At 43.4% G+C, this 20,382-nt stretch overlaps 1 pseudogene; it reads right to left on the bottom strand.

Moving 5' to 3' along the window:
* Positions 1 to 5,565: 5,565 nt before the first annotated feature.
* LOC106566944 (neuronal acetylcholine receptor subunit alpha-4-like) lies at positions 5,566 to 18,921 on the bottom strand (annotated as a pseudogene).
* Between the last annotated feature and the right edge of the window lie 1,461 nt (positions 18,922 to 20,382).

The raw sequence follows: 20,382 nt of genomic DNA, 5'->3' as shown, positions 1-20,382 counted from the left end.
CATTATGTGTAGGCCAGAGATAAAAAAAAATTAAAAAAAACTATTTTCAATTCAGGCTGTAACACTTTAAGAACTGGGGAGTTTTTCAGGATAAAAAATAAATGACATGGAGCTAAGCACAGGCAAAATGTTAGAGGAAATCCTGGTTCAGTCTTCTTTCCACCAGACACTGGGAGATGAATTTACCTTTCAGCAGGACAATAACCTAAAACACAAGGCAAAATCTACACTGGAGTTGCTTACCAAGAATACATTGAATGTTCCTGATTGGCCGAGTTACAGTTTTGAATTAAATCTGCTTGAAAATCTATGGCATAACCAGAAAATGGTTGTCTAGCAATGATCAAAAACCAATTTGACAAAGCTTGAAGAATTTTGAAAATAATAATGGGAAAATAGTGTACAATCCAGGTGTGCAAAACTCTTAGAGACTTACCCAGAAATACTCAAAGCTGTAAATGCTGCAAAATGTGATTCTAATATGTATTGACTCAGGGGTGTGAATACTTATGTAAATGACCTATTTCTGGATTTCATTTTCAATACATTTGCAAAAATGTCTAAAAACATGTTTTCACTTTGTCATTATGAGGTACTGTTTGCAGATAGGTGAAAAATATATATTTAATTCAGGCTGTAACTCAAAAAAATATGGAATAAGTCAAGGGGTGTTAATACTTTCTGAAGGCACTGCATCTTTACCAAGCATTTTAAAGTTATTACCTGCCCATTGGTTTTCTGCTTGTAATACGACAACCCTGCTGTGCTTCAATAAACGGCACAGGAACTTTGTCTCAAGGACAACTAGAAAGGTTTGCAATGTCAAATTGAGCCTACTTCACCAGCCAGCAGTACTGTATCATTTTAATCATTTTAGTCAATAATATTTTTGCAACGTAAGCTTAACTTTCTGAACATTCGAGACGTGTAGTCCACTTGTCATTCCAATCTCCTTTGCACTAGCATAGCCTCTTCTGTAGCCTGTCAACTATGTGTCTGTCTATCCCTGCTCACTCCTCGTCTGCCCACGTGTTCTCGCACACCCCGAGAGCTTCTGGTCAGCGGGGTGGTGGCACTGGGATCCTCATCTCTCCCAAGTGGACATTCTCTCTTTCTCCCCTGACCCATCTGTCTATCGCCTCCTTTGAATTGCATGCTATCACAGTTACCAGCCCTTTCAAGCTTAACATCCTTATCATTTATCGCCCTCCAGGTTCCCTTGGAGAGTTCATCAATGAGCTTGACGCCTTGATAAGTTCCTTTCCTGAGGATGGCTCACCTCTCACAGTTCTGGGTGACTTTAACCTCCCCACGTCTACCTTTGACTCATTCCTCTCTGCCTCCTTCTTTCCACTCCTCTCCTCTTTTGACCTCACCCTCTCACCTTCCCCCCCTACTCACAAGGCAGGCAATACGCTTGACCTCATCTTTACTAGATGCTGTTCTTCCACTAATCTCATTGCAACTCCCCTCCAAGTCTCCGACCACTACCTTGTATCCTTTTCCCTCTCGCTCTCATCCAACACTTCTCACTCTGCCCCTACTCGGATGGTATTGCGCCATCCCAACCTTCGCTCTCTCTCCCCCATCCTATCATCTCTTCCCTCTGCTCAAACCTTCTCCAACCTATCTCCTGATTCTGCCTCCTCAACCCTCCTCTCCTCCCTTTCTGCATCCTTTGACTCTCCATGTCCCCTATCCTCCAGGCCGGCTCGGTCCTCCCCTCCTGCTCCGTGGCTCGACGACTCATTGCGAGCTCACAGAACAGGGCTCTGGGCAGCCGAGCGGAAATGGAGGAAAACTCGCCTCCCTGCGGACCTGGCATCCTTTCACTCCCTCCTCTCTACATTTTCCACCACTCTAAATTCCAAGCATCTGCCTCTAACCCTAGGAAGCTCTTTGCCACCTTCTCCTCCCTCCTGAATCCTCCTCCCCCCCTTTCCCTCTCTGCGGATGACCCTTGTCAATCATTTGGAAAAGAAGGTCGACGACATCCGATCCTCGTTTGCTAAGTCAAACGACACCGCTGGTCCTGCTCACACTGCTCTACCCTGTGCTTTGACCTCTTTCTCCCCTCTCTCTCCAGATGAAATCTCGCGTCTTGTGACGGCCAGCCGCCCAACAACCTGCCCGCTTGACCCTATCCCCTCCTCTCTTCTCCAGACCATTTCCGGAGACCTCCTCCCTTACCTCACCTCGCTCATCAACTCATCCTTGACCGCTGGCTACGTCCCTTCCGTCTTCAAGAGAGCGAGAGTTGCACCCCTTCTGAAAAAACCTACACTCGATCCCTCCGATGTCAACAACTACAGACCAGTATCCCTTCTTTCTTTTCTCTCCAAAACTCTTGAACGTGCCGTCCTTGGCCAGCTCTCCTGCTATCTCTCTCAGAATGACCTTCTTGATCCAAATCAGTCAGGTTTCAAGACTGGTCATTCAACTGAGACTGCTCTTCTCTGTGTCACGGAGGCGCTACGCACTGCTAAAGCTAACTCTCTCTCCTCTGCTCTCATTCTTCTAGACCTATCGGCTGCCTTTGATGCTGTGAACCATAAGATCCTCCTCTCCACCCTCTCCGAGTTGGGCATCTCCGGCGCGGCCCACGCTTGGATTGCGTCCTACCTGACAGGTCGCTCCTATCAGGTGGCGTGGCGAGAATCTGTCTCCGCACCACGTGCTCTCACCACTGGTGTCCCCCAGGGCTCTGTTCTAGGCACTCTCCTATTCTCGCTATACACCAAGTCACTTGGCTCTGTCATATCCTCACATGGTCTCTCCTATCATTGCTATGCAGACGACACACAATTATTCTTCTCCTTTCCCCCTTCTGATAACCAGGTGGCGAATCGCATCTCTGCATGTCTGGCAGACATAGCAGTGTGGATGACGGATCACCACCTCAAGCTGAACTTCGGCAAGACGGAGCTGCTCTACCTCCCGGGGAAGGACTGCCCGTTCCATGATCGCGCTATCACGGTTGACAACTCCATTGTGTCCTCCTCCCAGAGTGCTAAGAACCTTGGCGTGACCCTGGACAACACCCTGTCGTTCTCCACTAACATCAAGGCGGTGACCCGATCCTGTAGGTTCATGCTCTACAACAGTCGCAGTTACGACCCTGCCTCACACAGGAAGCGGCGCAGGTCCTAATCCAGGCACTTGTCATCTCCCGTCTGGATTACTGCAACTCGCTGTTGGCTGGGCTCCCTGCCTGTGCCATTAAACCCCTACAACTCATCCAGAACGCCGCAGCCCGTCTGGTGTTCAACCTACCCAAGTTCTCTCACGTCACCCCGCTCCTCCGCTCTCTCCACTGGCTTCCAGTTGAAGCTCGCTTCCGCTACAAGACCATGGTGCTTGCCTACGGAGCTGTGAGGGGAACGGCACCTCCGTAGAAAATAAAGGAAAGCCGCACACTAAGAGCTCAGATGCAAAAATGTAATAACCAACGTTTCGACAGCGAAGCTGTCTTCATCAGGGTATCATCACAAACACTGCGAGATGAGTCATTTATATAGTGTCAAGAGACACACAGGTGTTTGTAATCATGGCCAAGTATGGCCTAATATCATTGGTTAACTCAAATATTTAAAAAAAATGGCATACAAAGAACATACAAAAAGACAAACAAATGGATAGCATACGATCATAGCATTTGTAGTCTAAAATGTATCTAACAAACAATTACAATGGCAAAATCACAATTATCACAAGAATGGCTTCAGATCAAAGTCTATGTTGAGACCGAAGGGAGCAAGGGTCTTTAAATTAAAGATCCAGGCAGCCTCTCGTTTTAACAATAAATTATCAAGGTCACCCCCTCTCCTCGGGAGGGTGACATGTTCGATGCCAATATAACGCAGAGACGAAATCGGATGGTTTGCTTCCAAAAAGTGGGCCGCAACTGGGCAAGTTAAGTTTTTGCACCTAATGGTGCTACGGTGCTCTGAGATACGTACTTTTAATTCACGCTTTGTTTTACCACAAGGACAAGTTATAAGATAAATAACTGCCTTAGTGGAACACGTAATAACACCTTTAATTGGGATAGATTTCCCTGTTTGGGGGTGTTTGAAGGATCTACATTTATAAGTGCCATTGCATTGAGCACAGCCATTACACTTGTAATTTCCATCCAGTATGGGCGCAAATAGACGTTGTTCAGGAATATCTTGGGGTGGTAAATCAGAGTGTACCAATTGGTCTCTGAGATTTCTTCCCCGCGAGAATACGACCATGGGGAAGATCAGAAAACACATTAACGAGACTATCATCATATTTCAGAATGTGCCAATGTTTGTGAACGATTCCTTTAATTTGTTCAGAGCACTTTGAATAGCGGGTAGTGAGAACGCAAGAATGCATCTTTTTGCGAGACTGACCTTGAAAAAGTTCATGTCTCGTTTTGAATTTTCTCAATGGCAATATTAATTTGATCATTGTTGTACCCCCTCTCCTTGAACTTATCCTGAGTCTCAGCCATATTTCTGTCGAAATCTGATTGTTTAATACAAATTCTTTTGAGTCGACAGAATTGGCTATAGGGCAAACTATTTTTCAAGGGAAGTGGGTGACAACTATCAGCCCTCAACAAACTGTTACGATCAGTAGGTTTCCTGTAAAGATCAGTGTATAAAACATTATCTTCACACAAGATCAGAAGATCAAGAAAACTGATTTGACGTGTATCAGATTGCATAGTAAATCTCAAATGTTCAGAACAGGAGTTAAGAAAAGCATAAAACGCCTGGAGCAGTTCTGCATCACCCCTCCATAGAACAAAAATATTGTCAATATACCGTTTCCAAATAATGATGTTAGGCAAGAAAACATTTTTGCGAGGGTTGAAAATGGATTGTTTCTCCATGTAACCCACATACAAATTAGCATAGTTAGGAGCCATGGGGGATCCCATAGCAGTACCCTTCGTCTGAATAAAGAAATCATTTAGAAACATGAAATAGTTATGTGTGAGTACTATTTCAGCCAATGTTACAATGCAGGCACTGGAAGGTAGCTCATTAAGGTCACGTTGCAGAAGAAAATGTTCCATGGCTTCAATACCGCCCTCATGAGGAATATTTGTGTATAACGACTCAACATCAAAAGTAACTAACAAGGTGTTCCAGTTGAAGCTCGCTTCCGCTACAAGACCATGGTGCTTGCCTACGGAGCTGTGAGGGGAACGGCACCTCCGTACCTTCAGGCTCTGATCAGGCCCTACACCCAAACAAGGGCACTGCGTTCATCCACCTCTGGCCTGCTCGCCTCCCTACCTCTGAGGAAGCACAGTTCCCACTCAGCCCAGTCAAAACTGTTCGCTGCTCTGGCACCCCAATGGTGGAACAAGCTCCCTCACGACGCCAGGACAGCGGAGTCAATCACCACCTTCCGGAGACACCTGAAACCCCACCTCTTTAAGGAATACCTAGGATAGGATAAAGTAATCCTTCTAACCCCCCCTTAAAAGATTTAGATGCACTATTGTAAAGTGGTTGTTCCACTGGATATCATAAGGTGAATGCACCAATTTGTAAGTCGCTCTGGATAAGAGCGTCTGCTAAATGACTTAAATGTAATGTAAATGAGAGGAGATCAGCCATCCATGAAATATGAATGAATAGATTTGACAAGGTTGTGAGAAAAGTCGCAAATCTCATTTCATCAGAATAACCAAGAGCTAAACCTTCTCATGGCTGTCTATTCTGTCAGTTTTGTGGTGATGATTTCTGAGATCTTGTTTAATTTGAAATACATTTTAAATCTGCAATATGTAACTTTTCGGGTGACCCAACCAAATTAAACGGTAGATCTGTTCTGTTCTTTGCTTCCTGTTTTTAAGTTATTACATTTTTTAAATTTGTTTTTTACTTTCGGCTTTGTACACCAGCTTCAAACAGCTGAAAACGCAATATTTTTGTTATGGAAAATACGTTTCACAGCGGTTTATATGGTACAATGATTCTCTACACTTTACTTGCTTGTTTTGTCACATAAACTGGAATTAGCAGAACTATTAGAATTTTTAGCAACCAGGAAATGGCGGTACGATTTCTGCATAGTTCACTTTTAAATAGGGCTATACATTCAGCCAGAAATTCAATTATGACATACTTTACCTGTTCATCTTAATGCGGATAATCCAATTTTTACCTCAGACTGGGCAGCTCTTCAGGGGGTGCTAATGCTTTAGCAGATTTTTATGAACATTTTTGGGGGGGTTTATGGGTTCTAAATGTCAAACGGCAAATGTTTTCATATGGATCATGAATTCAAGCTATATCTTAGGCAGGGGTTGGAATCGGTTCAGGGAACAGAACCAAAAACCTGTAAATAACTACATTTCTCAAGGAACATAAATTGGAACCTGGAATGAAAGGGATCCATAGTGTTCCAGAATAGAACCTTTATTGTAAAAGCATGGGAACCTGTTAATAATGTTCTTTTACGTTCCATATTTTTTTTTCTAGTCCCACAACAAAATGCCTATGCAAAGACCTCACTCTGTCAAACTTATTCCAGCGTCTGCCTACAAGCTGAAAATATTTGCATGTGCATGTGTGTGTTTAGGCTACCTGCCCCTCCCTCCTCTGAAGCATAGGCTACCGTACTGATGTTACAAGCTTGATTCAGAAGGTAGGGAAATAGATTTTTAGTTAGCTAGAGAAAAATGGATTAACTTTTTCAATGCTAGTTAAGTATACTATAGACCTAGTTATCATTTTTCAGGTTGGATATATTAACTACAAAAAAGGTAAGATGTGTTTTTAATTCTGGTGCCACTCTGCACACAGAAGCTTGTCCGCTAGCTAGCTCAAAGGATATTAAACGTTACTCCATAGAAGCCGTTCCTCCTAGGAATAATTCTGTGGACCTAATTCAGATAATGCATGTCATAACAAGATGCCCAGCGCTTCAAGCCTCGTCCTCGAGCCTCCTCAACCCACTCGCTCTCTCCCCACCCGCAAAAGTTCAGTCGCATCTTGCGCTACAGCCTAGACTTGTTTGTCCATCACGCATGTAAACGAATAGCTTGCCTGCTCTATCTGCACTTACTGGTAATTTAATGAGCTAAATGTAAAAAACTGTTGATTTCACAGGTTAAAAAAGGAACAGAAAGGAACTTTATAAACCATTACTTTGTTTGGATTTGAACCGGTTCAGAACTTTATTTTGATGGTCAGAACATTGGGGGAAAAAAATAATAATTGGGTTCTGTACAAAACGAAAGGATTGGAAAATTATTTTCGTTCCAACCCCTGATGTTATGGTAACCTTGCAACAATATCTTCTTAGAGGGCAATGCTACTTTCCACGTCGAGAGAACGTTAGGGGTTCTTACAGAAATTAAGGGGCTCTGATAGAAAAGGCAATGTCAACAAACTCACCAAGAAGTCAATGTCCTCTGCCTTGAGGTGGTCAGCGATATACTGCACGCCCTCTATGGCCCTTCTCATTGACGGCAATATTGTGGGGAACATGGTTTCCCAGGTACCTAGAGCCATGCTGGGCTCAGTGGAGGTGGCTCTACCTAGGTGGTCTAGCAGGACCTGTCTCTTTACCCTTCCTCCACCTAGAGCCCATCGGCCCTTGCCATAGACAGCAGCCCCACCCCACTCCTTGTTCAGGCAGCAGTACTGGAAGCTGCGGTAGTGGTGCTCAGTCCTCTGGGGGGGGCTCCTGGTTAGGCTCCCTCTGGTGGTCAAACACATGCTCTACACTGTGGCTCCACCCATTGGGGGCCAGCATCCGCGGCTCATCCCGGGGCAGAGAGCGTAAGGGGCCCAAGTGACCCAGCGGCAGAGACAGGGTGGAGGAGGAGAAGGACTGGGTGGAGGAGTGAGTTGAGCAGGACAAAGGGGAGGCGATGTTTCCCAGCTTGGAATGCTCTTCCAGGATGATGGAGTACTGGCTGGAGGCGAAGTGGCATTAGAGCTGGGGGGCCTTGAGGGGGTGTGCCTCCAAAAGCAGGTCCTGAGGCAGAGAGGGAGAGGATAAAGGAGAGAAGGCCAGGATGATGGAGTACTGGCTGGAGGTGAAGTGGCAGTAGAGCTGGGGGGCCTTGAGGGGGTGTGCCTCCAAAAGCAGGTCCTGAGGCAGAGAGGGAGAGGATAAAGGAGAGAAGGCCAGGATGATGGGGCTGTCAGAGTGTGTGGCAGAGAGAGTGTGCCCCAGCTGTCCTAGCCCCGTCTCCACCCTGGCCCAGAAAGATTGGGACTGATTGGCTGCTGTCGAGGAGCTGGTCTGGTGCATCATCTCAATCAGCTTCTGGCTGTTTTTCTTGGCAGTGGCCAGGGGCCGCTTCATGAAGAGCACGCAAGGCACCAGGCCAGGAAGACCCACCACACCCAGTGGGGCATAAACGGTGAGCGATGGTGCACATTGAGCACGAAGACTGTGATGATGATAGAGAGGGTGACAAAGATCATGTTGAAGAGGAGGTCCTCGCCGATAAGCAGGATGACCAGTGAGGTGGACTGGATGATCTCGGTAATGAGCAAGAGGAAGACCGTGAGAGACAGCAACACAGAGATACACAAGGTGATCTTCTCGCCACACTGGGAGGGCAGATAGAACACCAAGACAGTCAGACAGGAGATTAACAAACATGGTATAATCAGGTTGATGGTGTAGAAGAGCGGCAGCCTGCGGATGATGAAGTAATAGATGATATCGGGGTAGATCTCGGTGCAGCACTCATACTTCTTGGTGTTGTACTTTCCCACAGCATTGATGATCATCCACTCGCCGCTCTCCCAGTAGTCCATCTGGTCCACGTCACTGGCCATGCCGATCAAGTCAATCTTGGCCCGGTCGTAAGTCCACAAGCCAAACTTCATCTTGCAGTTCTGCTGGTCGAAGGGGAAAAAGGTGACGTCGATGCTGCAGGAAGACTTGTAGATGGCCGGCGGCATCCACTTGATGTGCCCGTCATGGAATAGGTGGGCCTTGGTCAGGTGGGTCACTGCGAAATCACCATCAGCGCTACAGAGGAAATACAGTATATTTGAGACAAAAGTAACTCCTTAAATGCTTTATTCATATAATATATAAACTCAGCAACAACAAAAAATGTCCCTTTTTCAGGACCCTGTCTTTCAAAGATAATTCGTAAAAATCCAAATAACTTCAAAGATCTTCATTGTAAAGGGTTTAAACACTGTTTCACATGCTTGTTCAATGAACCATAAATTAATACACATGCACCTGTGGAACGGTCGTTAAGACACTACTTACAGCTTACAGATGGTAGGCAATTAAGGTCACAGTTATGAAAACTTAGGACACTAAAGAGGCCTTTCTACTGACTCTGAAAAACACCAAAAGAAAGATGCACAGGGTCCTTGCTCATCTGCGTGAACGTGCCTTAGTCATGCTGCAAGGAGGCATTTGGACTGCAGATGTGGCCAGGGCAATAAATTGCAATGTCTGTACTGTGAGATGCCTAAGACAGCTCTACAGGGAGACAGGATGGACAGCTGATCATCCTCACAGTGGCAGACCACGTGTAACAACACCTGCACAGAATCGGTACATCCGAACATCACATCGGTACATCACATCGGTACATCACACCTGCGGGACAGGTACAGGATGGCAACAACAACTGCCCGAGTTACACCAGGAACGCACAATTCCTCCATCAGTGCTCAGACTGTCCGCAATAGGCTGAGAGAGGCTGGATTGAGGGCTTTTAGGCCTGTTGTAAGGCAGGTCCTCACCAGACATCACAGGCAACAATGTCGCCTATGGGCACAAACCCACTGGCGCTGGACCAGACAGGACTGGCAAAAAGTGCTCTTCACTGACGAGTCGTGGTTTTGTCTCACCAGGGGTGATGGTCGGATTCACGTTTATCGTCAAAGGAATGAGCGTTATACCGAGGCCTGTAATCTGGAGTGGGATCGATTTGGAGGTGGAGGGTCCGTCATGGTCTGGGGCGGTGTATCACAGAATCATCGGACCGAGCTTGTTGTCATTGCAGGCAATCTCAACACTGTGCGTTAAAGGGAAGACATCCCCCTCCCTCATGTGGTACCCTCCCTGCAGGCTCATCCTGACATGACCCTCCAGCATGACAATGCCACCAGCCATACTGCTCGTTCTGTGCGTGATTTCCTGCAAGACAGGAATGTCAGTGTTCTGCCATGGCCACCGAAGAGCCCGGGTCTCAATCCCATTGAGCACGTCTGGGACCTGTTGGATCGGAGGGTGAGGGCTAGGGCCCTTCCCCCCAGAAATGTCTGGAGACTTACAGGTGCCTTGGTGGAAGAGTGGGGTAACATCTCACAGCAAGAACTGAAAAATCTGGTGCAGTTCATGAGGAGGAGATACACTGCAGTACTTAATGCAGCTGGTGGCCACACCAGATACTGACTGTTACTTTTGACTTTGACCCGCCCTTTGTTCAGGGACACATTACTCCATTTCTGTTAGTCATATGTCTGTGGAATTTCTTCAGTTTATGTCTCAGTTGTTGAATCTGGTTATGTTCATACAAATATTTACACGTTAAGTTTGCTTAAAATAAACACAGTTGACAGTGAGAGGATGTTTATTGTTTTGCTGAGTTTATGTAGGTCATTTATTGTAAGGATTCAGTCTACAATTTTTACAATATGGATGATTTACAGGTTTTCAAAAAGCATTGGTCCCTAAATTCATATTAGCACAAAATAATATTTAACAGATCCTGACCTAGTGTTATTCATGTACAATTTTACTATAATACCACACTGTATTATCACTGACTGCATGTTTAATGACAACAAGGAACAACCCCATCTAATTAAAAATGCATGTATTCATATTTCCCATGAGTTTGCAATATCTCCCATTGCATTTTGCATGCCTGCTGTCAAAAGTGGATAACATTTGTATGTAGGGGTGTAAGTTGAGCCACCCTTGTTTCTAGGAAACACAAAATTAATAATTTGACCAAATATTTAGGAATATATCATCATTTCATGGAATCTGTGAAGGAAGAAAAGGTGGTTAGCAAGCTAGGTCCAAAAAACAGATTTTTATCAAGTCAAATTAATGTGTTGTGTTAGAGGTTTCATGATGCTTGTATCTAAACCAAAACACTTAATTTTAAGATTGTTCTATATATCCATTTGGGTCGCAATAAGCTTCAATATGATGTTGAAAACCTAGCATCCTTGTAGCTGTGTGGGCTAACATAGTAAAATTGTTTACTTTGGGTAAGTTGAGCCAATGGCCATGGAGTAAGTTGAGCGAATGGTTGAGCCAATAGCATGTTGAGCAAATTGAAGTGTTTTCTTTCCAGGCATTATCATTGGTATATGAGGTAACAACAGGGCCTGGCCTATGTTAAAAGTGTTCAAAATGTGTTTGTTAGGTGTTAAGACTGTGTTAAAAGACGCTTAAAATGATTGAAAGAAAAAATTATGTTTAATTGTGTTTAGGAAATAAAGGTAGACATGGGCTGAATCTCAAACAGAACACTTTGTCCCTAAGCCCTTTTCAAGTGGCCACTTGCTGTTGTGTTCGATAGTGATCACTCAATTCTGCAAGTGTTTTGGCCAAAATGAGCATTGAGACGATGTGCACTCGACATCCCAACTGCCACTCAATATTCCCAAATTCGAAATCTATTTGCGAGGATTGTCTCCCCCAACCTGACTTGTAGGATGACTCACTTGCTATGGGACCTGGGACAGACACACACATACACCACCGTTCAAAAGTTTGGGGTCACTTAGACATTTCCTTGTTTTTGAAAGAAAAAAATATGCTTTTGTTCTTTAAAATATTATCAAATTGATCAGAAATACAGTGTAGACATTGTTAATGTTGTAAATTACTATTGTAGCTGGAAATGGCAATTTCTTTATGGAATATCTACATAGGCGTACAGAGGCCCCTTATCAACAACCATCACTCCTGTGTTCCAATGGCACGTTGTATCATTTTAACCTCTTACATCTAGACATTCCGCTAGCGGAACACCTGCTCCAACATCCAATGATGGGCGTGGCGCGAAATACAAACTCCTCAAAAATACAAAAACTTCAATTTTTCAAACATATGACTATTTCACAGCATTTTAAAGATAAGACTCTCCTTTATCTAACCACACTGTCCGATTTCAAAAAGGCTTTACAACGAAAGAAAAACATTAGATTATGTCAGCAGAGTACCAAGCCAGAAATAATCAGACACCCATTTTTCAAGCTAGCATATAATGTCACAAAAACCCAGAAGACAGCTAAATGCAGCACAAACCTTTTATGATCTTCATCAGATGACAACCCTAGGACATTATGTTATACAATACATGCATGTTTTGTTCAATCAAGTTCATATTTATATCAAAAAACAGCTTTTTACATTAGCATGTGACGTTCAGAACTAGCATACCCCCCGCAAACTTCCGGCGAATTCACTAAGAATTTACTAAATTACTCACGATAAACGTTCACAAAAAGCATAACAATTATTTAAAGAATTATAGATACAGAACTCCTCTATGCACTCGATATGTCCGATTTTAAAATAGCTTTTTGGTGAAAGCACATTTTGCAATATTCTAAGTACATAGCCCAGGCATCACGGGCTAGCTATTTAGACACCCGGCAAGTTTAGCACTCACCAATATCAGGTTTACTATTATAAAAGTTTGATTACCTTTTGTTGTCTTCGTCAGAATGCACTCCCAGGACTGCTACTTCAATAACAAATGTTGGTTTGGTCCAAAATAATCCATCGTTATATCCGAATAGCGGCGTTTTGTTCGTGCGTCCCAGACACTATCTGAAATGGTAAATCAGGGTCGTGCGCATGGCGCAATTCGTGACAAAAAAAATCGAAATATTCCATTACCGTACTTCGAAGCATGTCAACCGCTGTTTAAAATCCATTTTTATGCCATTTTTCTCGTAAAAAAGCAATAATATTCCGACCGGGAATCTCCTTTTAGCTAAACAGAGGAAAGAAAACAAAGCATTCGGTCGACGCGGGCACGCGCCTGAGTCTCACAGTACTGTAACCAGCCACTACCCAAACACGCTACTTCGTTTCAGCCAGAGCCTGCAAAGCCACGATTCAGCTTTTTACCGCCTTCTGAGACCCTATGGCAGCCGTAGGAAGTGTCACGGGACAGCTAAGATCCTCACTCTTCAATAAACAGAGACAAGAAGAACGACACCTTGTCAGACAGGCCACTTCCTGCCTGAAACCTTGTCAGGTTTTTGCCTGCCAAATGAGTTCTGTTATACTCACAGACACCATTCAAACAGTTTTAGAAACTTTAGGGTGTTTTCTATCCATATGTAATAAGTATATGCATATTCTAGTTACTGGGTAGGAGTGGTAACCAGATTAAATCGGGCACGTTTTTTATCCAGCCGTGAAAATACTGCCCCCTAGCCATAACAGGTTAAAAGGCTAATTGATAATTAGAAATCCCTTTTGCAATTATTGTTGTCCTAATTAAAGAACCAACAAAACGCACCTTCTTTAGACTAGTTGAGTATCTGGAGCATCAGCATTTGTGGGTTCGATTACAGGCTCAAAATGGCTAGAAACAAATAACTTTCTTCTGAAACATGTCAGTCTATTCTTGTTCTGAGAAACTAAGGCTATTCCACGCGAGAAAAAAGATCTTGTACAACGCTCTGTACTACTCCCTTCACAGAACAGCGCAAACTGGCTCTAACCAGAATAGAAAGAGGAGTAGGAGGCCCAAGTGCACCACTGAGCAAGAGGACAAGTACATTAGAGTGTCTAGTTCGAGAAACAGACGCCTCACAAGTCCTCAACTGGCAGCCTCATTAAATAGTACATCAGTCTCAACGTCAACAGTGAAGAGGCGACTCCGGGATGCTGGCCTTCTAGGCAGAGTTCCTCTGTCCAGTGTCTGTGTTCTTTTGCCCATCTTAATCTTTTCTTTTTATTGGCCAGTCTGAGATATGGTCTTTTTCTTTGCAACTCTGCCTAGAAGATAGCATGTTTAAGCTTTGTTTTTATTCTAACATTGTTAGTCATCATAATAATCAGGAGGTGAAATGTAATACTGACCTTGGATCATTAACTCTGGGACTACTGCATCTCTATCTGTATTCCAATGTAAAGCATCTCTTTAATAATACTTCCTGTTGACCTGACCAAGTGACCTCTCACCTCTGATCATGCTGTGCCCTCTATGTAGCCAGTTCCGATGCAGGAGGGGTTTACCGTCACAGCTGATATACCTAGAGGATTTAGGGAGAAGGGGAGAGAGGGATGAAGTGAAGGAGAGAGACTGTTATTGAGAAAATAAGGTAGTTAACCTGTTGGGGATAGGGGGCAGTATTGACACGGCTGGATTAAAAAACGTACCCGATTTAATCTGGTTACTACTCCTGCCCAGTAACTAGAATATGCATATAATTATTGGCTTTGGATAGAAAACACCCTAAAGTTTCTAAAACTGTTTGAATGGTGTCTGTGAGTATAACAGAACTCCTATGGCAGGCCAAAACCTGAGAAGATTTCAAGCAGGAAGTGGCCTGTCTGAGAAGTAGTGTTTCATCTTGGCTCTTTTTATTGAAGACTCAGGATCTGTGCAATAAGGTGACACTTCCTACGTCTTCCATAGGGTCTCAGAGCCCGGGAAAACGTTGAACGATATCGAGGCAGGCTCTGGCTGAAACACTTTATCGCTTTTGGCAAGTGGCCACTCAGAGTACTATGGGCTTAGGCGCGTGCCCGCTTCGACCGAATGCTTTGTTTTCCTTTGTCTGTTTATCTAAACGCAGATTCCCGGTCGGAATATTATCGCTTTTTTATGAGAAAAATGGCATAAAAATTGATTTTAAACAGCGGTTGACATGCTTCAAAGTACGGTAATGGAATATTTAGAATTCTTTTGTCACGAATTGCGCCATGCTCGTCACCCTTATTTAGCCTTTAGGATAGTGTCTAGAACGCACGAACAAAACGCCGCTGTTTGGATATAACGATGGATTATTTTGGACCAAACCAACATTTGTTATTGAAGTAGAAGTCCTGGGAGTGCATTCTGACAAAGACAACAAAGGTAAGAACATTTTTGTTATAGTAAATCTGACTTTGATGAGTGCTAAACCTGCTGGGTGTCTAAATAGCTAGCCCTGTGCCGCCGGGCTATCTACAGAGAATATTGCAAAATGTGCTTTCACCGAAAAGCTATTTTAAAATCGGACATATCGAGTGCATAGAGGAGTTCTGTATCTATAATTCTTAAAATAATTGTTATGCTTTTTGTGAACGTTTATCGTGAGTAATTTAGTAAATTCACCGGCAGTGTTCGGTGGGAATGCTAGTCACATGCTAGTCACATGCTAATGTAAAAAGATGGTTTTTGATATAAATATGAACTTGATTGAACAAAACATTTATGTATTGTATAACATAATGTCCTAGGGTTGTCATCTGATGAAGATCATCAAAGGTTAGTGCTACATTTAGCTGTGGTTTGGGTTTATGTGACATTATATGCTAGCTTGAAAAATGGGTGTCTGATTATTTCTGGCTCGGTACTCTGCTGACATAATCTAATAATGTTTTGCTTTCGTTGTAAAGCCTTTTTGAAATCGGACAGTGTGGTTAGATTAACGAGAGTCTTATCTTTAAAATGGTGTAAAATAGTCATATTTTTAAAAATTGAAGTAATAGCATATCTAAGGATTTGAATAACGCGCCACAGGATTCAACTGGCTGTTGAGTAGGTGGGACGCAAGCGTCCCACCTAGCCCATAGAGGTTAAAGGGACAGTGTTCAACAGGAATCTGTGTGTGTGGCCTCACCTGGTGTCCACACCACACTAAGTGGCTGCAGAGTACCTTATGCTGAAAAACATGAACGAACACATGAGGACAAACTATATAGCGTAGTTATAGAAATAATGAGTGTCTTACTATTCTCCATGGTTGGCCCTCTTGCCTAATTTTTGAAGGTGGAAGGAGCCACAGTTATACACCCGAGCCTGCTTACTGCACAACACTCTCCATCAATCAGATTGATACATGAATGTGTAGTTGTGGGTTATAGGGTGTCTAATTGCTCTACATTTTTTTCAAAATGGGTGATTTAAAATAGCCTGTTTTGTTTTTGTACAGACATCACACCCTTACCTAAACAATCCCCTCACCTGAGAAGTAGAAATCAAAGGGAGAGAAACTGGGAATTGAATAACTAGTTGACATAGCTAAGTAAATGGAAGAATACTGTTATTGCAATGTGAGTGGCTCTTAAAAGAGCCTTTGGTTGTGCATAGTGTGGTCTATGGTGTTGCCTGGGAGCAGCTCCCTCTTCAAGGAAGTATGAGGTGAAGATCTCCCGCACACGGATTGCCTCTCTTGCTGCGTTGTTGGACCCCATCCTTGAAACATCCTGCAGAGCAGCAGACTTCTCCTCTGGCACATGGCGGTGAGCTTCAGATCATCGAGTCCATCCTCATGAAGTTATGCAGGACACAGGTAGCCTTCACACACCTTAATTCCTCCAGGAGGCAGTCCCAGATGGCCCTGGTCACCCAACCTTGAAGTGCCCTACACATTAACTGTAGGCAATCGTTTTGAATGAATCTCCAGTTACAAGGCATCTGTAGGAATATGGAAGACAATGTAATTAGACTTTTACATTACTGAAGTATAATATCCCTGATAACAAAACATGATAACATTGGATTGATAGATGCATGGGCACACATATTGTCACATGCTACACATGCACATAACAGGATCATAAAAGACAGCATCACAAATGAATACATAAATACCACTTGCAGCTTGATGATGAGTTGATCATTTGAATCAGCTGTGCAGTGCGAAGGCAAAAACAAAAAGGGGCACAGTCCCCAGGAGCAGGACTGAGAACCACTGCTCTTCATTGGGACCTATTCATATGTAGACAGCCTTTCATAGCTCTCTGTATCTGGGGACAGAAAACCTCACAAGAAACAGACTTCATTATAGTCAAATTACACCATATTGAATATTATGTTACTATTATCTCCATACGCACTTCTAGGGACAGGAACTACACAAAGGTACCTGCCCTATCCAGAATAGCCTACTCTCACACTGACAGTTGGGGCTGCTATCCTTTCACCCTCCTCCATGGCTGTTAGCTAGCTACCTACAAATGCATTTGGAGTTTGTTTTTTTACAGTGATAAATACATCAAGATAGCTAGCTAATATTAATTAAATATCACCGTCTACCTAGCTATACAGTATGTGAAGTTGGCTAGATAGCTAGCTAGCTCACTTAGCAGCTCATTTGGGTTAGCCTCCACTGTAGCTAATACATCTTTTTTTTAACATTTTGTTGGATTGCGTCAATCGAATCTGGTATTAGGATATAAACAAACCATGCAACTTAGTTTTGCAATGATTATTTAATTCATCTTTAAGTAAATAGAATGATAGTAGAAATGGTAAATATGATGTTCGTATATACGGGCTCACTGCACCACCTCGCAGGGCAAAACAGAGAACTGAACGACACATCCTTTGTTCTTCCTTAAATACTCTGACAGAGATAGTTCCCGCTCACTGCTGGCCTGTCAGAGGGAGGATGAGCATGGTTTAAACTTACTCATCCTATCGTTGGCGTGCAGGCTGGTCCCAGCCTCGTGACGCACTTCCTGTACACTCTGAGCCTATTGACAACAGGCTCAGTTCTTTTTATTGTATTTCAGTATCAATTGGTTTCTCATGTTACTCTAGTTTGTGAAACAGCCTTCTTCATGCCTCAACAGTTTTACCCCCTAATTAGCCACAGCTCAGCAGTTAGTCACATACACGGTCCCTTAGGACATAATAATCACACAAGCATGTAGCTTAACAAAACAATAGAACATATTGATACATGTGCTGATGTAAAAAGATAATTATACCTTACAATTTTCGAAATGTATTTACTTACTTGAATAGGTTCTCCCAGCCATGTGGACAATTGGAAACGGCAGCAAAGTTTGTTTGTCACCAGAGCGTTTTAGAGCGTATTACTATTGAACTATGTACACAATTAATAACCAGACCTTCATACAAATTTGCTATACTGAATTCTTAACGCACAAATCGAACATGCTGCTATATGCTGCCAGCACGCCCACAACGAGTTACAATGGGCGGCCTGAACTGCACGCAGCAATTTACCAAGCAGTGATGCCAACTTAGCAATTTTGTTGCTAGATTTAGCAACTTTTCAGACTACCCTGGCAACTTCTCTTTCAAACAGCATCTAGCATCAAATTTAGCTACTTTAAAAAATATATTTTGAACTTTTAGCAACTTTTGAAAAGTGACTCAAATGCTAAAATGCATGCATTTTCCCTCTAAATGACACAAAAACGATTTTCTCTGTCACACACTCAGTCACAACACGTGCCTGGTTGCAAAAGTGCATTGTGAGTGACGTCAACAGAAGGCCAGCAGCAATTTCAGAAAATTGCAAATCATTGTTGGCTGACTGCAGCAGCAGTAGTACGGGTTCGACGAGCCAAACCTAATGAATATAGTTGGTCACGAATGTTTGATCTTGAACAGAACTTACAACATCAATCAACATGTCTCAATCAAAATTGTACAGCAAGAAGAACAGAAAAGAGTGGGAGTCTGTACCTGAACAAATGTCAAATCCTATTTTCGCTGAGATGGCCAGTCAATTTGAGTAACGTTATTGTGTATTCTACGTAATTACGCATTTTTACGTTATCACGCAATGACATCACAACGTCATTTAGCAACTTTTAGCAACAAATCAACCTGCCCCTAGCAACTTACCCTGAAAATTAGTTGGCAACACTGTTACCAAGTGCAGTGGACCTCCGTCTGCATAGTATACTGGTCCGCGTTGTGCTTTCTGAGCCCTTTATCAGTTGTACCCCGTCCCTGCTTGATTCGTGAGCCTCGGGGTCCAATCCTATCATAGCTGACTTTGTTTCTTCTCTCCGGCTGAGTTGGGTAAAGCCCATCGCTGACATTTTTCTGCAACATTCTAAGGACAAGGCAGCGCAAACTGGGAGTTTTTAATCTCGTTGCTGCGGGAGGCATAACTGGTGTGTATGTGCTCGTAAAGGCAGTTGGTGTACCCCTGGAACAGCCGTTGCAATGTTCATGCGATTGCGAATCGGCAATGAGTATAGGCTACTGTATAGGCTTTTCTCTTCCGGCCATCTGACAAGCCTGGGTAGGGGGCAATGCGCTTGACATATATTAGAATCTATAGGAAAACGTAAGCAAAATGTTAAAAATAAAATGGCGATGAAGTAGGCTAGGAAGCAAAATGTGTAGTAATACCAATACCTTAATGACTTATTATCATTAGAGTGATGGCACATGGATTGCTTAGGATGATCTTAGATTTTAATTAACAAGTTGTAAATTGTAGATAAGATTACTGTATGCAAGTGCACAGCCCCCAATGAATTGCTGTTCGAAAAATCTAACTTCTTCCAAGAATCATTCCAATATCCCTATTTGCTATCGCTCAAGTCTTGTTCCTCATTCCCCTCACATTATGACAAGGGAGAGCATATCCTAAGGCTTTTATTATATGTTGCACAGTAATAGGGGGCAATGCGTCACTGGCTGAGTCACTGGCGTACTGGTGTTCTTCCATGCCGTCCATGGGAGGGGTGCGTCACTTGAGTGGGCTGAGTCACTGACGTGGTCTTCCTGTCTGGGTTGGCGCCCCCCCTTGGGTTGTGCCATGGCGGAGATCGTTGTGGGCTATACTCGGCCTTGTCTTAGGACGGTAAGTTGGTGGTTGGAGACATACCTGGTATGATGACTCCTTGCTGTCCCCAGTGGCCCAACGCGTTACCCACTAGGCTACCTGCCACTCCAGGTAGCCTATAAAAATATTATAATTAAGCAATAAGGCCCACGGAGTTGTGGTATATGGCCAATATACCACTGCTAAGGGCTTTTCTTAACCACGACGCAACACGGAGTGCCTGGATACAGCCCTTAGCCGTGGTATATTGGCCATATATCACAAACCCCTGAGGTACCTTATTGCTATTATAAACTGGTTACCAGTTTAGAGTAGTAAAATAAATGTTTTATCACACCTGTGGTTTACCGTCTGATATACCACGGCTGTCAGCCAATCAGCATTCAGGGCTCAAACCACCCAGTTTATAATTCAAATTATAGCATTAACTCTGCTGCTAAAGGCATAGACCATATCCTATTGCCTCTGACAAAGACATTGGGTTCCAGTAAGTATGTAAAAAAAAAATAACATAGCATTATTTGATTTAAGATTTTATGTTATTATGTTAACTTCAATAATCCCTTTGTTGTCCTCATCCTCGGACGGTTTACTGTACGTTGTGCTGACGCTGCAGAGTGATTGGATGAATCCTTATGCCGTTTAAATATTC

The sequence above is a fragment of the Salmo salar genome, chromosome ssa13 (assembly GCF_905237065.1).
Source record: "Salmo salar chromosome ssa13, Ssal_v3.1, whole genome shotgun sequence".
NCBI classification, from domain to species: domain Eukaryota; kingdom Metazoa; phylum Chordata; class Actinopteri; order Salmoniformes; family Salmonidae; genus Salmo; species Salmo salar.
Note: the sequence above shows the minus strand (reverse complement) of the source record. Positions and strands in the feature narration are given on the sequence as shown.